General features: G+C 41.3%; 1 protein-coding gene across 1 annotated transcript in view; it reads right to left on the bottom strand.

The window, feature by feature from the left end:
• Window positions 1-25196, bottom strand: part of mef2aa (myocyte enhancer factor 2aa) — a 103290-nt gene extending 78094 nt beyond the window's left edge. The window contains exon 1 of the mRNA XM_086073428.1: window positions 24804-25196. The gene's annotated coding sequence lies outside the window, so the exon portion shown is untranslated. The remainder of the gene's footprint in view (window positions 1-24803) is intronic.
• Between the last annotated feature and the right edge of the window lie 1819 nt (window positions 25197-27015).

Here is a 27015-nt window from a genome sequence, read left to right as displayed (position 1 = left end):
ATATAATATTCTATTTAAATATGAGGGCTGGTGTTGGGTTGATACTTCACAATTTAGTACAATTCATATTTTTTGAAAAGTGATTATTTTGGAGTTAAAATATTTCGGCACAAAATTATTACTCCGTTTTTTGTTTTTTTTATAGAGTACAATACTAAAGAGAGCTGTTTTCCTTACACTTAGCAAAAAATCAGGTTGGTTTATGAGAGGGTCTGGAACGGAATAATGGCATTTCGAGTCATTTCAATGTGGAAATATGATTTGAGATACAAGTGCGTTCATAGGTATTCTACACTGAGAAAATACCATACATGGTATCGGTACTAGCCCATTCCCAATTGAAATGTAAAAACTTCTTCTTCTTTTTTTAGCCTACTAATAATAAGGTGGAGGTGGTGGGGTCACAAAAACACATGCATTCAGATTTAGCATGCACCTTTACTACATCATATACCAAATCTGGCAGTTTTGTACAATCTGAACATCTGTTTAGTCAGGCACTTTTAAAAGCTGGCTTTAACACGGAGCAGAACTTTGCACACATATTCCCTCACAATTCTTCTTCCTGAAAAACCGTGGACTCAAAGCATTATAACTCTCTCCAAGCATACAGTGCCGCTATCCACACTCCAATTCACAGGAGATCATTTGCTATTCGTGTTTTACAAATGTGCTTGAGAAAAATCCCTAAATCTTTTCTGGCAAAGTCGCACAAGCATGTCATCCAGCATGAAAAGACAGCGGGTGTGTTGGGAAAAGAGGGGCTTTGTTTCCTGAATTGCCGCCGTCAGCTTCCTTTGTGGCAGACTTTGTCTCGACAGTATCCTACTGGTTCCACAAAGGTAAACAGAGGATCCACTCAGAGGGGGCAATCGCACTTTTACCGACAACAGGTAATACATTTGCATGTCAGGCCTGCGCGTCACAGATTAAACCCGCTTTGTTGAGGGTGATTTATGGCGGCGATGGCGTGCTGGGTGCGCTTGGCTGTGAGGGGCTTGATGGCTGGCGTGCGTGGGCAGTAAGCAGGTGGGGCGGCGGGTTTGGTGAGTGTCAGATTTGTCTCGCAGGAAGACTGATCTGTAGCTGCTCCCGTGGTCCTGAATGCAACGGGCAACTCTATCATCAATTTCAAAGATAAATCAACAGCGCTTTGTCTTTTACTACATTCACATAAGCAAACTATGAAGGACCACGATCAAGCAACATCGTATTTTTTCATATACTTCCCACAAAGAAAGACATGAACTGAATGTCCATCAATTTTTCTCAAGACCTTTCATGTATCATGACATTTACTTTAGATTAGGGTGACCAGAAGTCCAGATAAACCGTGACAGTCCCGTTTTTGAGCCTTGTGACCCGAGCCTCGGTGGATTTCACCAGCCACACTGTTTTGCCCTGCTTTTACGCAGGTCCTGTCTGAATCAAGAGAATCAGTGAACAGAATCAGAGCCTGCAGTGTTTCCGGTGAGCTACCTAAACTCGAATAAGACAATCGATAGCCTTACCCGGACAAGAGACAGTCTGGAGATCAGAAAGAAATTATCAGAGCCCAGCGAGTGCCCTAACCCAGGGAACCAAAACAACCGAACTGATCAGAAACATGGCAGACGTACATGATTCAGTTGTATCAATTACTAACTTCGGTAAGAAGGCACAGTGGAAAAACTGCAGTTGTTGGTCAGATGATTTTTTAAATATGTACATTAAATTAACTGACACAAGTCCGCAGACTCAATGGAAACATTAAGAACTCAGATGATTTGGTTTTGTTTGTTCACTGATTAAGTTTGAGTCAGTGTTTGAATCTATGGGGGCGAAAAAAATTATTTAGAATTCTTATTTCACGAGACTACTAGATTGTAGTAAGGTGATGTCATCAAGTCTATGGATCCGCGACATACTGTAGAGGAGAACTCAGTGACCTAAAGTCCTACTACACTGTGTGCTTTATCTACAGCATCTGTGACAAGCCATTAAAATCGATGTATTTTATCTTCTGCTTTTGATTTCACACAGAAATCAACATTTTCCTTCCACAGAAGCGTGGCATAATCATCACCACGGAAAGTCTGCATATCATAAACACTCTAAAATAGCTCTAGGTGGTCAGGAAGTGGGAATAACGGCCTGTCAAAAAAAATGGAACCCACATCCACAAAGGCATGCCTTCAGTGCACAGGGTTGGTTAGGGCCTACATGATGTGTATAATTGCACTCACTGTTTAACATTTATTACATTCGGTGCACACCATTGCGGTTTGTTTGTCCCTACACGCTGGGCATACAGCACTAATGTGTGCCTGGGCAAATATTTGTGGCACTATATCAAATTCGGCTGACAAATTGGGGATATCAGAGAGGCCAAATAAGCTCGGTCGGGTGTGTGAAATAACAGAGTTGTTAGGCCCTCCCCTGTTCCGTACACAGATTGGCCTATCACACATCCGAGTGCTTCAAGTGTTTGCACACACAGGTTTGCAGTACTGTATATCACACTGTGGCTTATTAAAAGCTTGAACAAAATCTGGCTTTCACTGCCTGCCCTCCTTAGTTGCCACTCTCAGAACAGCTCCCTGCAGGAACTCCATGTGGCCTGACTAAACATCTCGTTGCAACCCCCACCCCACCCTCTGACAACATGAAAGGATTGTACATGTGAAGCCAAATGGAGATAATATGAGTGTGCCCAAATCAGAGCAGAATGGCTGGAAAGTGATTTCCTGATTTTTTTTGAAACTCTTACTCTGTATAGAAAGATTAGACTCTATAGGACAGAGTTGGGCAAATTTGGTCCTCGAGGGCCGGAGTCCTGCAAAGGCCCACTAAGTATGGCATGTCACTTTTGATACCACTGGTCATATACAGTAACTATGAGTTAGTTCCCTAAATCTGGATATGAATTTAGTTCTATTGTCGGTTGACTAAAAGAGGTGGGCCAAACTTGCCACACCATTTTTGGCGTCATATGACTCAGAATTCAAGAGTAGTAGCACTTTCAACACATTGAAGACATCAGCCAGACTTGTTTCAAGTCCACCATTAATGACCAGTGGGAGAGAGAGAGAAATGTATTGTAAGTGTTTTCTGACCAGAGTTGATCATAGCATGCTGGGAATTTCCCTCCATTTCCTCATGTTCTTGACCTCCTACCCTATATTGTATGTGTAAGAAGGAGGAGGTCCGAGGCCGGGCGCAGTTTGTACAGCTTGACTAGGCTGACAGATCAGCTCAACTGCAGCTCTGAGTGCCGCATAGTTCTATTGTTCGGTTTGCTGCCGCTGGGCAACTCCTCGCCATTGTGTCTGACTTTAGTGAAGTACGATACCAAGGTACGGACGCTAGCCTGTATCTCTATGGAACATTCATGTAGCATGTAGTAGGTGCTCTTGGTTGTGAGTTAGGTTACAGAAACCAATTGTTTCTCATGTTTTCACCAGCAAATAAAATAATTAGTATTGTATGTAGCAGATCGTGAGATATTCACCACCATAAAACAATTATGACAATTAGAAATGACAATGTTTTGAAAAGGTGGTTCTGTCTCATGAAAACACTGAGTATGACTTTGGTTACCATAACCAGCAGCTATGTAAAAAAAAAGAATGGAAAAAAAAAAAGTAAAAAAATAAATAAAGTGTCTATAAAGACAATAAAAGAGAGCGTTGTATTTTCACCCGTGAACGGCAGCACTTCACCACCATAGTGCCTGTGGCGCATGTAGCATGTAAGGCATGAGCCTTGATTTGTATAATTGTCTATATCAGTGGTCTAAACCCTAAATAAACCACAAACTATGATCTCAAATATATATTTTCATCTAGTTTTGATACCTAAGTGTGCACATAGCCTTTTGGCACAAAAACAAACTGGCAACGATGATGTTTGTAAATCTATTCCAGCCCTCGCGGTCACATGGCAACCAGTCTACGACTAACATTTTATCTCACCTTGGAGATAACAAAAGCAGCAGCGTAGTATAGACGCAACACAACACATCAAAGTGAGACCCGAGCAAGCCGGAGATGCCGTCGTGGGTGTGTGTCGCAGAGGAATAGTCCACTTTTTATGTAACACACACAGATGATTAAAGAGTTCAACACAGCAAGCAGACTAATGACTCCGCTGGGTTGTGGGGGAACTTGGGAGAGAAAGACCCTCTGGAGAATACTCAGTGAAACTGGCGACGGCTTCTAAAATATACAAATGCGTTCATCACAGCAGTGTCTTTTTAGATCAGCGCTGTGCACATATGCAGGTGGAAGAGAGAGAGGATGAAAAATGATAAAACAACATCAAGCAGGCCTAGATAATCTGCCGTTACACGAGGAAACTGGAAAATAAATTCCCATGAAATCGGAATTCGACCAAATCCTGGACAAAAAGTTGCCTCGTAAGGTACATAGTTAGATATTGTAGGTAGCTTGAGCTAGGCCGTTGTGTCACTGTGCCGATTTTGCTGGCTCTTCATCTTCCTATATATCTGCACCCTTGTGCACTTACCAGTTTAAATCAGTTATCGAGTCACACATTGTTATATGGGCTACGCTAGGCTATGGAGGTGGCCAAGACAGTAGGGACCATTTTGGACAGATTAGACCTTCTTTTGCATCTGGCAGAAAAGGCCTCCACAGCCATGTCTCAATCTTTCTGGCATCCATTAAACAGTTCAATTGAAAATATGCAGTTTTCTGATAGTTACATTTTATATCAGATAAAAGGACCACTGAAAGTTCCCTCAGAACTTTTCAGTTGGTGCTGTGACCCGGATACATCCTACATATCCTATTTGGCGTCAGCTCAGAGAGGCATAAAGCTGGGGTGGACAAAGTAGAGTCCATTCTTTAATCCAGCCAACAGAGCATATACATTGGTTAATGAATATAATTTTACATGTTTTGACTGTCGGCCTAAATAATTAGCTAATTGTTTAATTGTCAATGAAGCACAAAATAATAATTTAAAAAAACATGCATTGAATGTAATACAGTATTTTTATGTATTTGTAATGTTTGGTTGATTAATACTAATTAAATTAATTAAAATGTTTTCATGAGTGGGGAGATTAGTTTTGCCTTGTTGTTATGTTCATCAAACACCGTGTAGTAACACCACTTACAGCTTTTTTTTTGTTTCTTTTTGCCTACAGTCCAGAGTCATATGTTTCTCAGGCAGATAAATGGACACCAGTGTGTCCCTCGTGAGGGGTGACAGAGTGATGAATAGCTAAATTGTCTCCAGGACAGAGTGCAAGAATTATTGTCAGCCTCTATAGGAGGAGGGATTAATAACCACAACCTCGTGACACGGTAATCATGGGAGATTAAGAGGGGAAAAAAAGTCCTCAAGCAAGGGAGGTGCGAAGTTTGACCTTTAGTTAGATAAACAATGATGAACGCTCAGTATCCATAATTGTAAGGCAGATTTCAGTAGTGCACGCCAGTGAAACAATGAAATTTGTTATGCTAAAATGATGACATAAAGAGTTATTTTATTTTATTTCTATTTGATATTACTAAGAAAATGCCATGTCTATGTAAGTACATGTTTTTTCAAACATTATTATTATTATTTTTTTTTTTTATGCCTTTTGTTGACTTGAGTTATAATAGATATTGTAGGTACATTTATTTAAAAAAAATACTTGGATTAATTACAATGCCCTGCTGAAAATCGCTGTTCATTAACATTCAGACAAATTAATCCATTAATGGCCATTGGGCGTCTCGACATGTCTGAAAGAAAACGCATACATTTTTGTAAGTATGCGTACCCCGGTGAACAATGTAAAAACACGCATGAACCCCCTAAACGCAGTCAGTAGAGAGTTGGAAAAAAAAGCCCCAAAACCAATTTTAACTGATGACACAAAACTGGGTGATCATGTCTATCATAACAGCGCGCATGAAAACGTGTCAAAGACCAACATCTGAAATTGAACAGGAAGTTGGCCATACTGGTTCAAAGCAGCCATTTTAGGCTAATTCCAGGGCTCAAACCAGCACAATATGCACAATAGGAAGCTTTTTTCCGCATTGCCCTCTAATGTGGGCATCAAAATCTGACGATCATTTCGAGGATTCACCAAGCAAAACGGTGCAAGCTGACATGATTATTTTCTTTACTTGAACTTAAAACGTAAATGCTATGTGCATATTGTTTGGATTTAATTATCTTTTTTTTTATTTAAAATGACCATGTTTACACTTTAAATGCTAAAAATTATTTTAGCATTTAAAGTGTAAACATGGTCATTTTAAAGAAAAAAAAAGATAACTTTAAATGCTAAAAATTATTTTAGCATTTAAAGTGTAATTATACTTCAATTTCTATATTGTTTGGAAAGATTTTGATACTTCAGCAAGGCATTGGGATAGTTTAGATTTTTCTTTTCAGCATCTTGTTTGAGTAGCCTGCAAATCTGTGTTCATGTGGACGGATTTTTTTTTTTATTACTGTGGATTGTGGATTCAGAGTTGTAAAAATATTCTATTAATAGACATGGCCTTCTCACAAGTACGTGGGATGAAAATACAGTATGTAATAATAATGCATCAGATTTTATATAGACACTCCAAGACGCTTTACAATGGAATAGATACATTATTCATGCACTCACACATTCACACTGTGGTGGCGGTACACTACTTAAGTAGCCACAGCTGCCCTGGGGCAGGCTGACGGAAGTGTGGCTGCCAGTGTGCGCCTACGGCCCCTCCGACCACCACCAAACATTCGCACCTCTCATACATCAGTGTGGCAAGCACTGGAGGCAATGTGTGTGAATTGTCTTGCCCAAAGACACAACGACACATGACTTGGGGAGAGCAGGGATTGAACAGCCGGTCTTCTGGTTACTGAACGACCATCTCTACACCCTGAGCCATGGCCACCACATTGCAAATCTATTAAAACATTTCTGATGTTATTGTACACACATCGGCACTGGCTACCGAGAAGGTCCTTGAGGTGGTTCAAGTCCATTCTGTTGGGAGTTCCTGTGTTCAGCAAAGCTGAGGTGGCCTCCCACTCTCTAGAGAATGGTCACAGTCATTGTTTGTTGCCAAGTAGAAGGCACACATTGTTTTGCGTGGCATGTTTTGATGCTGCAAAGCATTGGTAGCTGCCTCGTTGTCGCTCTCAGAGGACAATAACAACTACACAATGAATGAAAATGTGGCAGTCTATTAAAAGACACGGTCCATCGCGTCCATCAGAGAGGTAGTTTTCCTCACAAGATCTTCAAACTCAGAGATTTATTTATTATCAAATAACATTCTCTATTGATTTTTTAATGATATTCACACAGTTAATTCAACATCTACAGAGTCAAATTTAACACTTCAAAAGTTTCTATTTTGGTTCACAGACTCCACACTAAATATAATTAAAATAAAACTTTTGTAAATAACAGCAATTTGGGACATTTAAATCTGAAAATGTTAAAATTACACTTCAGGAGTTAAAATCAATCCCCCAAAATTTAAACTTGAAATTTTAACACTCCCATTTTTGCTGCGCGCCTTGCACAAAGGTTTAGTCAAGATTTTGGTCGCCAAATGTTCATTTTATCAGTCTTGAATGGCAAGAGTGAAGAAATGTCATCGGCGGGGCATCACACAGGATAATGGGGCAGGCAAACGTCACGCCTGAAGCCGCAGCTGCTGCTGCTGGCTCAGGCGTATTACAGAAATGTCTTATTACTGCACGTTGCCTCAGGTGGTAGGAATCGAAAGACATACATTGCATACCATTTGAATAGTTTAATTGCATGCTACTGTAGAATATGTTTGAAATGATTATTTCATTGAAGATATGTCATATACGTTTAATCTTTTTTTTTTTCGTCAATGTCACATCTACATGAGCAGTGGTGGCAAAAGTACTAAGACTCTGTAGTGTACTTAAGTTAAAGTAGAGATACTTGGCTAAAATAAAATACAGTGGTAGATTGGCGGATTCAACTCAAGCAAGCAACAATGGTTACAATCATTTGTCCCTTTTGAAAAGGAATCCATATTGTGGGCAACGGATTCGCAGCTGCACTGTGCAATCCAGCGGGGAATAACAACATAAACAATAGTGCCGATAGTTGTCCAAAGTGTTGTTGTTGGGATTAGCATGGTAATCTTGGGGCTCAGAGAGCTCTCTATTGGCACACCTCATCGCCATTGTGTGTGTGTGTCTGTGGGCGCAGGAGTAAATAATTTAATTATTCTGAGATTGTCATTTTGGTTGAGAGAGGAATAAATTCGAGACTGATAAGGACAAACTATGTAGATGAGAGGTGCTAATGGAGATCTTTGGTTTCTCTGGACGGGTAGAAGCCCTCGAGAGGTGGACCTGACAACAGCTGGGGCCTCGCTTTGTGTCTTCGGGTGGTGCCTGTATTTTACCCCTCTATCTTCATCTCATGCTTTCAATCAGAGGGGACCATAAATTATTGTCAGAAGTAATCCCAGCTGTCCACAATGGGTTTGCTTCTGGCTCCCAGCCTGTCCTGCTCGATCAAGTCACTGCATTCTGCCACTGCTGATAGCAGCCAAGCCGCAGGTCAGTCAAAGTTGGGGCCTTCTGAGACTTATGTCATGACGTCACATTATATTGAAATTCTAAAAGTCATTTCAATAAAGTATATGTTACAATAGGTGGCATATGTAGTGTAAAAAAACAGTAGAAATGGTCATTAAAATATGAATGTTGCAGGCTGTTATGTTATTAAATAATTATTTTTGTTGGATTATTTTGTTTAAGTGACAACAATCTTTCATTGATTGAAGCATTTGATGCAAGCAGGTTGCACTGTTCCACATATCGAACTGTGAGCTAAAATCAAGGAGGTATGAACTAGGGCTGGAACCAACGATTGTCCCTTTTTATACTTTTATCTAGTTCTTGGAATCAATACATCATATATAAACAAAATGTATACCAGATGAAAGACCAACGTTTTAGGTATGTTTTTTGTATTCATGTCATTTTCATTCCTTTTGTCAGTGCAGAGTTATAAGCCATCAATTAGAAGGAGTGAACAAGTGACATATTGCCCCATAAATGGGTAAGTTGTCACACTATATGGGGTAAGGTGTCACACTGGATTTTGCAACTATGCTCAAATTTGGCCTGATCTCTTAACTAATAAATTACACTCATTAAAAAAGAAGAAAAGAAAAGAAGAATACTTTCAGCAAGGTTAGTATGCGGCCCGCTAATGGTTTGCAAGGTGTCATACAGAGTCCTGGCAAGTTCAAGTTACCAAGGAAACAGTTCTCAATTCTTTTGGCTTAACACCACACAAAAAAAAACTGACTTGGAAGTCTGCTGCAAATGCAATGATATTATTCCTATTGTCCTCAATGAAGTCATTGTTGGCTGAGACGGAACACGGCGTGTTTATACCTCCTATCGGTAACTTTGTTGTCGGTGATGATAAGAGTGGGCGAGTTGTTAACCACTGAATATAAAAATTTGTGAGAACAATTCTTCATATTGTGCGATGCTGGAAAGCAACACACATGGCAGACTGTGCACTGTGATCGAGCGTGATCTTTCATTGTTGCAGGACAAAAAAGATGTGTTTTTATCACTCAACGAAATGCGAGCTCCACACCAGTCAGAAAACTGGGCTTCCCCTCTTTTTGCCTGTCCGCAAAATATTAATCTGGCGGCTTCTCTGGCAAGTCGCCCGGGAAATCGTGGCGCACTCTGCGATTTTCCACCACGGTGCTGTTATTTTGCTGTGAAAACTCCCAGCACACAGCAGCGCACCCACCTCTGGCAAGACACTGCTGTCAAAGCCGATCATCAGGAGAGCGGCTGTCCCTTTCAATTAGCCTCGTCTGTCTAAGAACAGGGGCCCGGCGCAGGAACAGCCAGGAGAGCAGGTGGGAGGCGAAGGGAGTGCTGGAAAAGTAAGCCCAAAACTCCAGACGGGGACCGAAATACCCGCCACTGCTGTGCGCTAAGTCCCTCTGTAGATCCTCGCCACGGCCCACGACGCATCAGTAAAAACGAGCAGGCTCCATGGAAACGTGGCCATTTGGCACCGTGGCTGGGAATGCGCCGCAGCACAAATGAGGCAGATAATTCCCCAAATAACTATATCTCCCTCCCCTCTTGTGCAATTGACTTGATGAAAAATTAGTGTGAGAAAGAGCCAAGTCACATGCTAATAGGAGCTACTTAAGAGGACCAACAACTTATATGGGGTAGTTCAAGTGACAAATGAAAGGTGGCTGCAAGCGACACTAAAGGGCCGAGAAGTGGCGCACTGGGAGCAAAGAAAATAAAAAAAGAAAAAGAAAAGAAAGAAAGGGCAGCAGCCGAGCCCCCAGGTTGTTTATTTCGAATGCCACATTCAGGTGGGATTTGCAGAGTCGCACCCTAGCTGACATCTTTGTCGCAGTGGAAAGAGCCCGAGGTAGAGGATGGTAAACATGGGCAGCTGTAGCACAAGCGGAGAGGTCCCTGTGGGGCTCCGCTGGGATTTTCGATCGACCAACGATGGGCTACAATCATGATAACGCACATATCTGGAATTCCATTCATCCATTTTCTATTGTGCTTGTCCCCATTTGTATCATGGGTGAGCACTTTTAGTGGGGTACATCCAAGTATGTTTGCCAGTCAATTGCAGGAATCTGGAAAAATAAAGATAAATCGATAATACCGATCAACAGAGGATGGCAATTTACAACCACCTTCTTCTTCTTCTTCTTCTTTTACTAATACTACATACTAATGCTGCATTTGAGGAAGGTGCCGGACATATTCCACTTAGAATCTCCAAGTTCTGCCCTCAAAGCGTTTAAGGAAAATGTAAACAACAAAGATGGCTGATTCTGATCTGTTTTGGGTTAAAGTTTGATGATCGACTTGGTCACTTTAAAACCTTCAACTTCTTCCCCAATTAAATTAGCTGCCATGTTCCAGGGGCAACATGCTATGAGCAAAGGGCATAAAATGAACAGACCCCCACAGCCCTCCACCGACAAGATTGAGGGGCATAAACTGGGTAAAACGTCCCCTGTCCCCTTTTCTGTTCATGTGCGGTTCTGGATGCTTACTGATGAAGTGAGACAAGCCACTTATTCCATGTGCATTGTAGCTTAAAATAACATAATTCTATTAGCAGCACATAACTAGGGTAGAACAATGTAATGCCATAAAGGATATCTAATAGACTATACTTATGAGTATCACGGCACATGACCAGAAAGTGGATGATTGTTTGATACATGGATATGGAAGACTCCCCGTTCTGACTTTATTTACTACGGGATGGCCCTAGTATGTCAGTGCACTTTAAAGTAATGCCAGACACTGACATCCAGCTGCTTTTTTATATCTCGTGTCCCACGTGCATCCGGTTCTATCCATATGTAACTGAGGATATGACTGTCTCTTTGTTCTCTTACCCTTCACAAAAGAGTATTTTGACACTTAATATTGTATTCACTTCCTTTCATCCTGAGTCAGACACATGTGCCACGATGACTTGGATTGCCTGGTTGGCTTAATACAAAACAACATTTGAAAAAATGAAAATTTGGTTGACTTCGATGACAGGATAAGTGTCTATAATACAGCTGTTTTTTTATTTGGTAATGTACTATCATAAATTGTGTGCTATAATGGGACAATGATAAAATCTTAATAATTGATTGGGCAAGGATCCACTGAGTAGAAATTTTTACTTTAAGGTAGAAGGATCATGTGATTTCTTCCAGCTGATAAATGGTGAATAATGATGATAATGGAAAGTTAACAACAAAAGTGAAATAAACGAAACCTAAAACCCAAAAAACAGGAAGTCAACCCAATTTATTTATTGTTACAATGTGTCTATGTGCCCCCATTACTTTAAACATGGCATTTTGGTTAATATTGTGTTTGTGGAATTTGAATTAAGCAGCAAAATTCGTCAATTTTTATCAATCGCAGGAGGCGGCCATGTTGCTACTTGCTGTTGACCGAAAATTACATAAAATTTGCAGGCAGTGACCAATCACGGCTTAGCTTCAAAAAACAAGTTAGCAAGTATGTGCCTAGTGAGTGACTACCAACAAGTCCAGTGTGTACCCTGCCTCGCAACCAATATCAGCTTGGATAGGCGCTAATGTCGACTACTACTACATTAGTGATTAACTCATTCACTCCCAGCCATTTTCACTGAAGCAACCCCCTTTGTTCCCTGCTGTTTTACTTGATTTTGATTGATTTTGCAAGGCCCACAGAATATTGTGTTCTATTGCTATAAAAACATGGAACCTACCAAAAGAAAGATTAGAGTCCCTTCTTTCATCAGGAAAAAAAAGTATATTTCTATCTGTTTCCATTTTGCAGCAATTAGCTTTAGAATGTAGCTAAGTTTCATCATTATTCACAAATCTGTTCAAAACAGTGGGAAAAAGAGCTTTTTGCAAAATGGCCCTGGTTGATCTCTTATACTCTGTTGCCTCCTGCAGGCCGTTTTTGTAATAACTTTGAGCATTCTCTTCAGTTCAGAGTCTGCATCAAAGACTTCTGTATGTATATATTAAAAAAAAGTCTAAATACGTTTTTGGGACCATGGTAATATTTAACTCTTTGACCGGCAAAAACGTTTAATAACGTTTAGTAAAATCCAAATTAGTGCCGCCAAAAACGTTAAAAGACCTTAACTATGTTTTTGAATGGAAACGGGTGGAGGAAAGCCTTGGCCCGCTGCGCTCAAAGTATCAAGCAGATCGAGTTAGTATAATGACTATTTATAGGCACTAGATGGCAGCGATGACTATCTTTGGACAAGATCGGGTAGGAGTCAGTAGTAGAAGATGTGAGGAAGAGCTAGAGTGTTGAGGGGAGAATGGCTGAGGAAGCGAAAATGGCGACCTGTTGCAAGCAGCTCACGCTTGAGCATTTTTTTCAAAGACAAAAAACATCGACCAGTGCTAAAGAGCACATTGATGATGATGATGGGGACTCCGAGGTTGACGCCGAAGTTGAAGCGTTGACGTGGCAGCTTCGACCACGTCGTAAAGCCTCACCGGCTAGCGATGATAACGCCGGAAAACGTGGTGCACAACCGAGCACTTCTGCACAGGCGGACGTTCAATCGGACGATGAAGAGTACAATGCATATTCATCGGAGGAGTGGGTACAGTCTGATTACGGAGAAGACACTGGTTCTGGACTACAATGCCACCATGAATGGAGTGGATAAGATGGATCAGAACATCTCCTAGCACCCATTCACGCGGAAAACATTGAAATGGCACAAAAAATGTGTTGCCTATCTATATCAAATATGCATGTTCAATGCATATATCCTGCACAAAACAAAAAATCCTGGGAAGTGCCAACACTTTTTGGAGTTTATCCGGCTAGGTGGTGAGAGGGTGGCTGTTACCACAAGACAAGGAGGAGGAAGTTGTTGCAGGTATAGGAACTGAAGGGCATGAGGAAGCCAGACGTAACAGCTGGTCACCGTATCATGATCCTGAGAGTAGACTTGATGGCAACATGGCCAAACACACACTGCAGTACATACCTGCTACTCCCCGGAAAAAAAGGCCGGCAAGAAAGTGTAGGGTCTGCACGCAAAGGGGCAATCGCAGTGAAACTAATCTGTGGGGCAAATCCTGCTGCGTCCCCTTGCACGCAGGGGAGTGTTACACAATATACCACACAAAAAGAAAAATTGTGTAGTTGAAAAATCCACACAATTGTAAATAGTAACACACACACACCACACATGAACAGTTGCACACATTTGTAAATAGTTGTAAATTGTTTTGTCAAATTGTTACACTGTTGAATGTAAATAAACTTATTTTGCTATCAAAAAACACTTTTTCATTGTTGGTGGTAGTGTTTTATAGAAGTAAAGCACTGTTTAGGTGTTTGTGGCATCATTCATGGAAAAAAAAGTGTCAAATTCACTAGAGTGCATGAAATAATATCGTTTCACAAAAAAACTTGATTTCTACGTATTTTGGTCCAAAACAGAGCATTTGGGTGAAACTAACCTATTTTCTATTGTTGATTACTGAAAAACTGAATGAGGTAGAAACAAACTATTTTTTTCTGATGAAAGATGACAGTTCAATCTTTCATTTGGTAGTATCTGTGTTTCCATAGTCCAAACACAACATTTTGTGTGGACCTTGAAAGATCAGCCAAAATGCTCTAAATCAGCTGGCACCCACATGTTCTCTTTTCTGAAAATGGTTGGCAGTCAAAGAGTTAAAATAGAACGTATTTATTCAAATATTTTACGTATAATTTTTGGGAGCAAATAAGTTCAAATCTACAAACAGTCCGAATTTTGAATTACCAAGTATTTGGAAGAGGTGTGGACTCAACTCTCCAGCTGACGGGTGACACGGAGGCCCATAAATTGTCAGTCGAGACAAACTGCGGCTCCCGGTAGCGCCCCAGATCTGACGGAGCACCCCCACCTCCCCTCCTCCTCCATCAGTCACATCATCGGAAGTCAACGGAGGAGTACGCGCCCCGCTCGCGGTCACGCCAACCATGAGACGCAAGCTGTTCCTCTCCAGGTGCTCATTAATGCACTTGTCCTTGATACCTCCGCTGTACAGAAACACAAAGACAAACACATGGCCGCCATGTTCTAATTACGCCACACACATGCTCACATTTGCCAAACAGACATGCAAATGTCAGACAAGTCTTTACTACACTCCTACTGTGGTTGCTCTTGTCTCCCTTTTTGTCTTATTTAAAAAAAGAAAAATAAATTATTGTGTATAACAGTGGTCTCAAACTTGGAGCCGGGGGGGGGGGGGGGGGGGTAGCGGCCTACAGAATGATATTTTCCGGCCCGCTACTTGACATCAAAGCTTACTAGTGTAGCCCCTAGTTGCCCTGGTCTTTTGTGCTTTTTTGTCTTTAGATTTTTTGATTAATTTTGTCTGAACCATTTCAAGAGAAGGTGCCTTGATTTGTTCTCCTAACTGTTCAATAAAAAGCCACAGTACATTATGGCCTCATTGGCCTTAGTATAGTATTTCATGGCCACAAAAAAATAGCATTTTGTACACAGGTTTTATTCAGATTATGGCCACAATTTTAGTTTCCTTAGTATTTCCTGTGTGAAGCTTCATAATCGTACATACACAGTGACAGTTGAAACCTTTCAAGTGGAGGACATTGGGGACAGTCGATATAGGTGCTTTCTCTCCAGCTGAAAAATTCATTAAGATTCCTCAACAATTAGCATAGGATCCTAATTACCATATGAAAACGATCCGCCGTAACATCACCAAGCTTTTCTGTCTCTGCTCCAAATTCCGATCCTTTACTATTATCACCCATTCCCGACTGAGATACAGCATGACGGGACGACCCGACTATTGTTTTATAGCCCCAGCTCTCCGAGACCCACTCGAATGTTCGTCGTCATACCTCCAATGGTTCTTTTTCTCCATTATGCAGTTAAGCTAGACAGTTAATTATCCAAGAGCAGAGAGGCCGGGTCTCTTTTGCCGGCTGCGATAACGATATGCTTTGCTGGGCAGAGAATGAAGAGGGTCGGCCCGTGGGGAGCCTCGCTGATGTCAGGCAATCTTTCAAAAAAAAAGACCAAGCAATTAAATGCACCAGTGCTATCATGGATGACTCGTGTTATTGAGGATACTGGCTAGCTCCTCTAATGGGGATATTTAGGGCAATTATGATAAAGATGTCAAGGCAACCTCCCTGCAATGGTTGCCTTTACAAGGGTTGCTTCTAAGTGTAGGATCACCATGAAACAAAAAAAGGTTTGACTAAGGACTTGGTTCAGTCCCACGTGGAAGTCTTAGCTCCACCACTTAAGACATGTCTCGTGTGAAAAATGTTGTCTGGAGATGCTAAATGGGCTAATCTGTCCTTGGAGTTGAATTTTTAAATTGGCATTCCAAAGCCCATAACGACAGGTCTTAAGCAAATAAACACTCGGGTGGTCAATTAAAGACTAAAGACAAGCTGATTTGCTCCCTTTGGATGTAGCACATCTGGTCCGGGGAGAAGATGGCAGAGCCGCTCTTATTTAATGGATAACGGAAGCCGGCCATCTGTAAGGTAGCGCACAAAGAACTCTTTCATGTGACCGCAGTTTGAATGGTTTCCACTTTTGCCCATGCGCTACCTTTCTGACATTTCACATCAAAGTTGCTGGTCAGGGACATGATTACGAGCTACTGGTCACCACACCTAGAGAACAATAAGCCAGCTCTTTTGCAAAGTTAGCATATGCCATCCACATGGCTGGCATGACACCACACATACTGACTGCTGTTTGAAGTGGGTTCAAGGAAGCAAAAGGGAAAAAGTACAATGTGGAGGCAGCATGTAGTCTTTTCTGTCTCGAACGTGCCAAGCAGCTGCTCAAACTCTGTCTAAACCAAACGCTCAGAAGATGGTTTATTAAGTGTGTCCGTGGCTAATGCACTGTGAGGCCTGGATCGTGATCGATATTGGACATTGGTCCAGAAGAAACAATCCCAAAATCCAGATGATGAAAATCGCTCCTGTGAAGCTAACACTGTGGCTGTTTTGCAGTTCTTGGACCAAAGTCAAGCTAGCCAGGAGAGCATGAGAAGATGAAACACTTAAGTGAATGTGGTAGACTCCCATTCCTTTTGGCCGTAATACAGGTAGTCGTTATTGTGCTATGTGTACTAAAACTACAGAGATTTAGTGCTATGAGCTGTCATTCTGAGAGAAATGTATACAATTTGAGTCCTCAGGTTACAGTGGTGCTACCCTACAACATTTTTTTGTGTTAGCATTTTTCATTTTATTGTAGTGTTTTCATAAAAATGTTTACTGTGATTATGGCCATGGGCGGACTGGCCATCGGGAATTTCCCCAACACGCGGTCCATTTGAGGACTAATGAGGACAAGAATTAAAAAGAGTAAATTGACCGCACTATGGTTAAGGGAAAAAACACTAATTAGTGGTCTGATAACATTTGAATGCATCTCCATAAACACCATCACAACTCCCGCTTACTCTCTTCATCATCTTGTCTTTCATTATGTTGACTCTGACTTTTGGCCTTACGTGATGTGCGTATTTGTCTTTACTGTCAACCAAATGCAAGCAGCACACCGGCATCACAAGAAAGAAGAAGTGTGGGTTGGTTCTTTGAAGCACAAGCCAATCAATCAGGCCAGATTTGTCCTTCTGGAGCAACAAGACCCCATGCTAGCCAGTCATCACTCATGCACCTCCTCTAGTTGTCCTGCTGCTTATTTTCACACCATCTTATCACTCGACAGCCAACAGGAGGACTTTTTTTGTTTTGTTCTTTCCAGCTCGATTCCCCTTGAAGTTTGCTCTCCAGCTCTGCCGCCATACGTGAGTTACGTTTTTCCGTGGTGAAAGGCGGAAAATTACCTCCAAATGTTTGGCCACCATTCAAAAGAAAGCAGCGGGAAGTTGGAGAAAAGAAGGAGTACTTTAAATACTTATATGACTGCCATTTGACCTTTTTATCACATCTTTATAGTCTTTAAGAGATGATGGTAAAAGGTACCGTACAGGATTTTGCACAAGGTCAGTTCAAGATGGGAGTTTGACATTGTCACGCAACACAAAATATTTTCCATACAGTGGAGCCTCTGATGTCGAACGCAAGCTGTTCCAATAGGATAAGTTACGTAAAACACTATTGGGTGATGTCACAAGGTTTGTCTTACTTTTGAGATATATTTTTTTAAGGAAGTTTTGTTTGAACTCCGAATTGCACCATTTTTGGGTCAAATGACTTCCCCGGTATGAGGTACTACAATGTACTAAGTACTTTGTGGAAGTGGGTTGTCTTGTGGGACCGAGGCTTTAACCCAGTACAATAAAAATCTTGCAGAAGCTGAGTGGTGTTTGTACTACAAGGTCAACTTTAAGAGGTTAGCTACTCATCAATTTACAGTTGCATGTAGAAAAGTGGCTTAAGAGTATACATACAAATAGTCGGTACTCCAGGGTGTCCACCTATCAAGTGTGACAACAAGTAAATCTTCCTGTGTCTGATTTGACAGACACGTGATTGAGACACATGGGAACTCCATTAAGGATTGCTGTAAATTTACAACTGACTAAGAATTGCCTTAGACTAGCCACCTTTTACCCGACGAGAAAAGAGTTAGGGGACGTCATCGTACCGCATAAATCGTACTTACAGTCTTGACTCAGAAAGAAAACCCTACAGATCAGTCATGCCATCAAAAGCAAAGTATAATCTTACAAAGTGCAACCGTGTGAGTCATTGCGACCCATTCGAATTATACGTTCTCCTTCATGTGCAACAGGCCTGGGTTAGGGGGCGGGGGGTAGAGGGGAGATCACGGTGACCTGCAGCATGTACATAAACCACAGCCACAGTGATGGATGGCCATCTTGACAGTGATGTTCAACTGTGAAGTGGAAGACCCCTCCCGTGACTCCCATAAACACACACAAGCCGCAAAAGTCCACATGTAGCATTCTCCGTATAAGCGAAGCTGCTTGACGCTTCCTTTCCTCTTGGAAAATATTGTGGGTGTATTTGCATGATCCATAAAGCAAAACCAGGGAGAACATTTTCTTGGCCACAAAATTAAAAAAAAAGCAAGTAAGCAACAGTGAGAAGCTCGTCACATACAAGAGGAATTCTGAAGGGTTTGAGGCAGTAGTGCTAATTTGAAGGTCATTTAAAGAGCGCCAGGCGGTGCGGCTCTGGAGGGGGGCCACGGAACAAGTGCAGGGGGAGGCCGCCTGTGTCGCGCCACAGTGAGGTGGGCGATCCACACCTCTCCCCGGTACCCCTCATCAATCTCCTCTATCCACTGAGACCCGCCTTTGACCCACATAGCCGGCAGGGGGGTGAAGGGCGGGGGCGAGAGCCTTTATTTTATTATTGATACCTTTGCATCACACAAACTCAACCAACCTGAGCCAAATCAGCGGAGAAGCCACAAAAGGTCAAAGAACCACAGGCAGACGTTTCGCCCCTCATTCACAGTCAAAGTGACAGAAACGCCCTCTGACATCACGGGCAAGTTTCGTGAACGGTGTAAATCCTGTGCGCCTTATCGTGTAACTGTGCTTGCTGGGGGCGGGTTAGACCCGGTGTTGGTAATGCATCTCTGTAGGAGTGGTAACAGAGGACTTTAATCACGATCAGGGGTGCAAAGCAGTCTCCAATTGCCTTTTTCACGTGCATGGACGACTACATTTTCCGCATTGAGAGATGCTGCTAAATGTACTTTGCACCCACTAATCTGCTGCATGCGCCCTAGCAAGTCAATTTCTGCTTCCCCAATTTTAAGAACTGTGTGCGTCTCGACTGCACTGATTTTAAAGGAAATTAGGGGAGCCGCTTCGATTGCCACAGAGTTAGCTGCATTCCATCCCATAAACCGCAAATGGTGGGAAATGCTAACTTCTACCTGCGCCCAAAATACTAAAAGATATGAAAATAAGGCCTTATGTCTAAAAAGGGAGAACGATTGGAGTTCTGTTGATTTCCTCAGCCATTAAACTTATGTAGAGATGTGTCGGGATGTCACTTAAGTAGTGTGATTGCTCCAAACATGACATGATGACTTGTCCTTTGCACGTCAAAAGATCAGGCGATATCGGGTTCCATGAATCATTTCCACACATGTAACAGAGTAGGTTCTTTTGTTTTGTTTTTTACAAGAAAAGATAGATTGGTCCAAGCTTATGCGGGCCACAAATAACTCATTACAAATTGTACCTTTAAGCAGAACAGATTTATTTGGCTGTCAGCCACTAAAGGCTTCTTCTTTCATCTTCATCTTTATCAGACATCATTTTTTAACTTCAGGGTGTTAAATGCACCAGCGTTAGATGATTTATGTCGCTGATCAGTTTTCACGATAAAACCAGGCCACTACCAATATTAAATATTATCATATTCAGCACAAATAATTCTGGTGTTTGTTTGTGGAACTCGAGTAAAAACAAACCATTCTTGGCAGAGGTTCGAGGCTCTAGCGTTGTGTTCAATTGTATCCATTGAAATGTGTCTGCATTTTTGCTGCATTTGAGTTTCTCACTTGCTGCTACAAAGAAAAATCGTTTGTAAACGTGGTGTGGTAAGCAGTCGTTGAAATGCTGAATGAGATAAAGCTCCCGTTGCCACAATGCAAAGCTGAAACTTCAATTATGAGCCAGTGTACATGCTGTCAGCACACAAAACACAGTTATTGGTTTAGCGTAGCATTGTCTTAACAAAGAATGGCAACATCACCTCCAAAGCGCCTGGTAATCTTTGATTTTGACACTCAATAGAAAGGCGAGAAGTAGCATTAGGGGCGAAACAATTGCAGATTTGTTTCTCGTGTACGCCTCAAATTAGGCCAGGGTTTGGGGGGGGATAAATGTAAGTTTAAGCCATTGGAAGACTCTGCCTAAGCGGAGAACAATTCTGTGTGAGTGCATCACCATTGTTTCACACTAGCATTGGCATGGAAAGATGCCGCCGGATGGAAAGAGAAGCTTATCTTATCGTTCTTCAACTATAGTGTGTCTTTGTTGTGGACAGCCTCAGTGGGCTGGAAAAAAAAAAGGATGGGTGCTTGGATGGCTTTAGCTTTGTTCTTGCCTCTCCTTTACAGCATTAAATGCTTAAAAATGTGTTGATACGCCAAGCAGGGAAAACAAACAACATTATTGAGGACATTAGAACTATATACTGTGGAAGTTGGAGCACACAAGTTTGCCTCAAAAGAGGCTACTAGCCCCTAAGTGAGCGCTGAGTTAGCAGCAAGTGCTGTTAGCTTAGCGGTGAGCACATTCAACTTGAATATTTTAAACTTTACTAACCAGGATTTGAACAATCCCGGATCCTTGACATCGAAATTTAGCATAGAAAATGTTAAAGTCTGAATCGTTTCAGGAGAACCAGCATGCTAGTCCTGTTTCCACTTGATTTCTAATTTTATCCCTAATATAGGGTAAATATTAAAACTTGTAATTTTCATGGAGGTCATGTTCATTGTTGAAAAAGTGTGTGTGTGTGTGTGTGTGTGTGTGTGTGTGTGTGTGTGTGTGTGTGTGTGTGTGTGTGTGTGTGTGTGTGTGTGTGTGTGTGTGTGTGTGTGTGTGTGTGTGTGTGTGTGTGTGTGTGTGTGTGTGTGTGTGTGTGTGATATTGTTTGTGTGCCTTACACAGGAAGTGGCGACAGCTGTACAAATTCTCAACGCTGGTGTGTGGTTTTAACAAATAACTGTGACAGACGTGAATGTGATAATATAACGACTGTGACTCCGAGTTGTTAGGTCGAAAAAGAATATAACCCAGTAATAAAATGAAGTTTAAAAACTAGAATAAATAGTAAAATGCCAATCGTGACATGACATATTGTTTGCATTAGAATTCAGCCCGGATTGATTAGCTGCTCATATTCTTACGTTTGCGTACTTGCCAATACAGCGTACCGACACATGATATTGATCATGCTATTAAGTTAACTCTTGGAACAATGATGAAAATGCATTAAAATAATAATGGATTGGAATTTTGCCATGGAAAAAAAATGCTGAAATTCGGACCAATTGTCGGTAAAAGTGTACCTTACTGCTTGAGACCTCTTTACGATTGTCTACAGTTTTCCCAGCAGATCAGAGGATGAAAGATTTAATCTTTAAGAGACAATCAATAATTGTGGCTGTAACACTTCCCATTCCCACTTCGTGTTTGTGTTTCACTAGAGAAAAACCGGCGAGTGATTGGAAGCCTCTGAATTCACTTTGGTTAGTGTGAGAAATGTTAAGTGCTTTCCTTTAACCCATCAGCGTCCGCCCCCACACATCCCCTGATTGTCCACGAGTGCACACCAAACACGCACAAACGTCTGCGAGGTCTTAGACTTTGAGGCCTGTCACCGAGGGCCTGCTGTCAACCCCCCATCCGCCGCTCTGTTTTTCTCGCCCCCTCCGCTCCCGTCGTCTCTGGACGCCAGCCTGACATACCAGACCTTGTTCGTTAGCACATATTTTTACCCACCGTTACTAAATTAGGAAGCCAGAGGGAGCGAAGAGCTGTGCGGCTGCCAAGGCAGAAGAAGAAGGGGTCTGATCAGGCCTGCGTTTGCCCAGGGCGCATGCCAACCCGAGCAGCTTCATTACCAGCCACTTGGGTTGCAGAAATAGAAGACCCGGCAGGGAGCGGGGCCAAGCGCGGCCCTGAATGGCCTGCCAAAAGTTCACGGGACAAACAAACAAATAAACGGCTCCTCTTATGGCTTGCCAGAATCAACCGACGGCAAGGAGCCGTAAGAAGTGATCTTACATATGACGGGGGCCATTTGAAAAGTGGCGACAGACACACTGCTAGTCTACATTTACCGAGAAAACTGTCTCCGGAGTCCAATTTCTTAAAGTAGCCAGAGAGACACAAGTTCTTGTTTATTTGGCATTGATGCTTGGCGCTATGTACATTTCCTCTTCCTAGTGGCTTGACAAATGTATGCTTGTGAAAGGATAGTATGATGTGAATGTGGCTATTTATGAGCTTTAAACACACCGTGCAGGCATTAAAGCTACTTATGACTTTACTTTTCAATTTCATGGCTTCAACATTGGAGACATCGAATAAATACAGTGGTACCTCAGAGTTTGAACATAATTCGTTCCTGCGAAGTGTTCAAAGTCCGAATTGTTCAACCTCGGAAACATTTTTTTCCCATAGGAAATAATGTAAATGCAATTAATCCATTCCCAAGCTCCAAAAACAGACAATTACCATTTTAATTTCTATTTATGTTTTTTTACATTTACACCCTGCATGGCAGGGGTGGCCAAGTTTGGTCCTCGAGAGCCCCTTTCCAACCTGTTTTCCATGTCTCCCTCCTTCAGCGCAGCTGAATCTAATGATCAGCTCATCAGCAAGCTTATCAGAAGCCTGATAACGATCCTGATCATGAATCAGGTGTGTTAGTGTAGAGAAACATGGCAAACAGGCTGGGTAGTGGCTCGTGGTTCGTAGCATTGTATGTTTTTCTTTGCTGCCCCTGGCACTGTTGTCTTTCTTTGGGCCCATGGCGGAGAAAATTGTCGTGGAAAAATCTAAATGCACTCGCAAATATGGAGCACATTACAGTATCTACAGTCTACTGTTCATATTCACGTATTTGCTATTAGTGGCTGGACACTGGTTGCTTTTCACCAGACTGTGAATTAGGGATGGGCAAGTACTGTTACCAAGTATCGATGCCAGGCCTTGTTTTAAGGTATCGGTACTCGTGATGGTGATCAATACCAGTATCAGTCGCCCTCTTTTAGCTGTTTTACGATCAGGAACTAAAAGTTAGTAATTGGAAGAATGGAAAATTGGCGTTAATGTCATATAATTTTAAAGAAAAATGCTATATTGGGATGTATAATATTCAATTCTCTGTCATTGTTTTTTGTTGTTGTAAAGTTTCATATAGCAAAAGTACTACTGGTATCGGCACTTGGTATCGTTATGCCCATTTTATGAATGAAAAATTAAAATGGTTTTCATTATCATTTTACTTGTGTGTGGCTAGCTAACTTGTTTTGTTTATATGGGTAATTGTTAGCCTCATAACATTTTAAGACCATTATATGAAGCTTTCCATGTATGTCCTAAATTATAGATATTATTTTGTAGAAAATAGCAAAATTGTAGATAACAGTAAATAATAATAATTTTAAAAAAATGTTTAAAGAAGAAATGTTTTATGTGTTTTAGAATAAATTAACGGTGCTGGGTCTGGTGAAATCCTTATCCGTCATTGGCAGGCAGAACAATTAATTAAATAAGTCCAGATTTCACACTGAATAAGTATATTTGAGTAAATTAAGATAAGATGATCATTATTTCAGTATATATACACTTTTTATGTTGGTAGTGTGCTATGACATGTTTCTAATGTAAATCATATGTACCTTGGCTCAATAGGTAAACACTGCTATAGGCCATCCAGATACTAGACATTGCATGCAAGCATCATTCTCCATTTCTCCCAGCAGATGGAAGTGTTGGAACGAGCTAGTACAAAATTAAAGCACTTGTAGTACACTGACATCTTGAGGTGGTGTAGGAATATTACAACCCACAACCCACATCATTGATGAACCATACAAGCAGGTTCAGTTCTAATTCATTCATTTGATTGCACAAAAATATTTTAACAAAAATGACGTCTTAATTTGGGGTCATACGGGTGTAGTTTAAGGAATAATGCAACATACTAAAACGACTCAACAAACGGCTTCTGGCTGACATTTAGGAGCTGAATTTAGATTTTTGACTACTAGGGGGCGACAGTATTACATTTTTTACCAGACTAAAAGTATCCGACTATTGTCGTGATACATTCGTTTTCAATTCATCAACAAATGAGTAAGACTTTGGCTATTAAATTTGATCTAATGTCAAACTATCAGTGCACACTAAAGCCTGTAACAACAAACAGATTTGACCCAAAACATTACGCCTCACACATGAGGGTTTTATTTCACAGTTTCTTACATGAAAGCATTAGCTCAGCTTACAAATCACTGGTACAATGTTTATCACAACCAGGGTTGGGAGGGCTACTTTTAAAATGTAATCTATTACAGTTACAAGTTACCTGCTAAAAAATGTAGTTAGTAACGTAACAGTTAGATAGATAGATAGATAGATAGATAGATAGATAGAGTTGCGTGACATCATCAACAGCAAAATGAAATTTTATCCCAGTCACAAGTTTAGCCGTGTATATGTTGTGTATGATGTTTAAATAGTGAATTGGTTGGTGGGAGGAAGATTTGTTTGGAAGGTGTAACTCACATTATGCTTGTAGGCTAGCGGGCTAGCTAGCAAGAAGCTACAGCGCGTAGCATGCCGCTGGACCCTCAGCTCAAACTTTCGCTCCGAGTAAGTTCCAGTGAATACCGGTCGCCATTTCCTCCTCCCGTCCGTGAAGCTTTTTCAAATTGCCCGCGTGTGGAGGACACGACTAGTCAGTTCGTTCGTTCGTTCCCATCTCCCTGACATGTAGCAACCGTCCCACTCGCCCGGGCGTGCACGCGCTTTCGCTCTCTCTCTCTCTAATGGTGTTCCCTCGGAGATAAGCAGTTTCCCTGGTAGGATCACTGTATTCAATTTAGAATCTATTAGAAGACCTGAGGATGTTGCCTGATGCATTCAGTGTCCTTGCAGCGAATAATGGCGTCACCTTCACTCTCTCGTCTGCTAAGTCAAGGCATGCATTACGACAGGGAACCTCCCTGTCGTAATGTTGTTCTTTTAATTGTTCTTTTAATTTCCCTGTTCTTTTAATTAGCCAAATATGGATCAAAACGTGTGAAAACACTAGTTTCAAAGTTATTTTGGCAAGGTTACGAATCCACAGAGGGGTCGGTATTAAAAAAATAAAATAAAAACTTTTTGTTGTTCATTCTATTGTGTTTCCTTATGAAGGTTTGAATCATTGTGCTGCCATGGTGGCCATGGCAGTTCCATCTTTTCTGAATTCCGCAACCAGGCCAGAATAAGCAGGCACAATACACATACACAAGCATAATAAATACAAACAAGAGTTTTTCCCTAATTCAAGCAGTGTTGATATGTGATCTCACTTGTTTCATGCCATTGCTGTGAGTCACAGCCTCAGGCGCTAAGAGGGGCCTCACATATTCAAGAACTCTTCCCTCATCCTCACTACAGCAGCACAATAGTGAGTCTATATTCACTGAGATGTGCCAGAACTGAGTGACAGACACAATGACTTCATTAGGAGTTCTATGCTGTCTTCCTATATACCATGGTTGATTTAATAACATGTTGTTATGGGAACCAAACAAACAGCTGGATGTGTTATGTAATACAGTGTCAAAAAAAGTATTAAACTAAAATCTGCGTATTCGCAGTTCTGCATCCGCAGATTTGAGAATATTTGTGGATTTGTTTTCATTTATTTTATATATATTTTTGATTGTTCCCATTCGAAGGAATTTTTATCACAATTTTTATGAAAAACATATACTGAACGTTTATCAGTATATATTGAAGAATATTTTAGGTTTGTTAAAAAACAAACACTTTTTTAAATTCAATTTGGCTGATTATTTTAGCCAATTAGTTTTATTTAATCGGCCGTCCAATTAAATGGTCAGGCCCTAATTAACAATAACAATACAGTATATATTATTATACTATATTATTTTTCAGCATGTTATATTAAAATACATTATGTGATTCTTTCAGACACCAGAGAAGGCCTTGCATGCCCTGACAACTTCCCGCTATTTAAAATATATATGGCGATATGGAGATAAGCTATTTCTACCAAGCGCGCTAAAAGGATGCTATCAGGGTCACAAGCTAATCTCGGAAGCTTGCAGTGGGCAACGTAGCCCTCTCTGGTGTAAAATATCACACAGGGTGACTTTGTGGTTCCTCAACCTGGACGAAGCCAAACAGATGGCACAATAACACTCTTTTAGAAAGTGAAAGGCTAACTACTGTGCATTAAAGTCACGTTGACCCCAATTAGTGTGGAATGCCATTACTGTCCTCCTCCCTAATGTCCTTGGCAAAAGGTGTTAGGCTTCTTTATCAGTAAAACAAACAGCTGGATTCAGTATTTTTTTTTTCACCTTTAGAATTATAAAATGTCTGTTCTCTGTGTTTCTTACAAGTGAGAAATTCTTCAAAATAAACATCCCTCTAGTAGCGGCAGACCTGGATGAGTAAGTGAGTAAATGCGCCCCGTTGCTATGGAGGTTTGTTATTGCATCCAAGTAGAGGGCCCCGAGTGTGACAGGCCGTAGTCTCTCATCACCGTGCTTGATGGGACATTTTTGACCACTGACTTAAAGGAAATAAGCCTGAACTCTCTTTCACTCCCGCGAATGTGTCATTATTGGCACTCAAGGTTGCTTTTACAAAGGAAAACTGCTTCGTACAGTCAATACCAAAAAAGAAAACGAACAATGATCATACTAGTCTACATACACACACACATGCTGACATTTCCCTCCTCTTCCCGTGTTGTGCA

The sequence above is a fragment of the Leptonotus elevatus genome, chromosome 4 (assembly GCF_054856555.1).
Source record: "Leptonotus elevatus isolate MCC_2025b chromosome 4, RoL_Lele_1.0, whole genome shotgun sequence".
Lineage (NCBI taxonomy): Eukaryota > Metazoa > Chordata > Actinopteri > Syngnathiformes > Syngnathidae > Leptonotus > Leptonotus elevatus.
The sequence above is the reverse complement of the archived record's forward strand: the minus strand, read 5'-3'. Positions and strand labels throughout refer to the sequence as shown.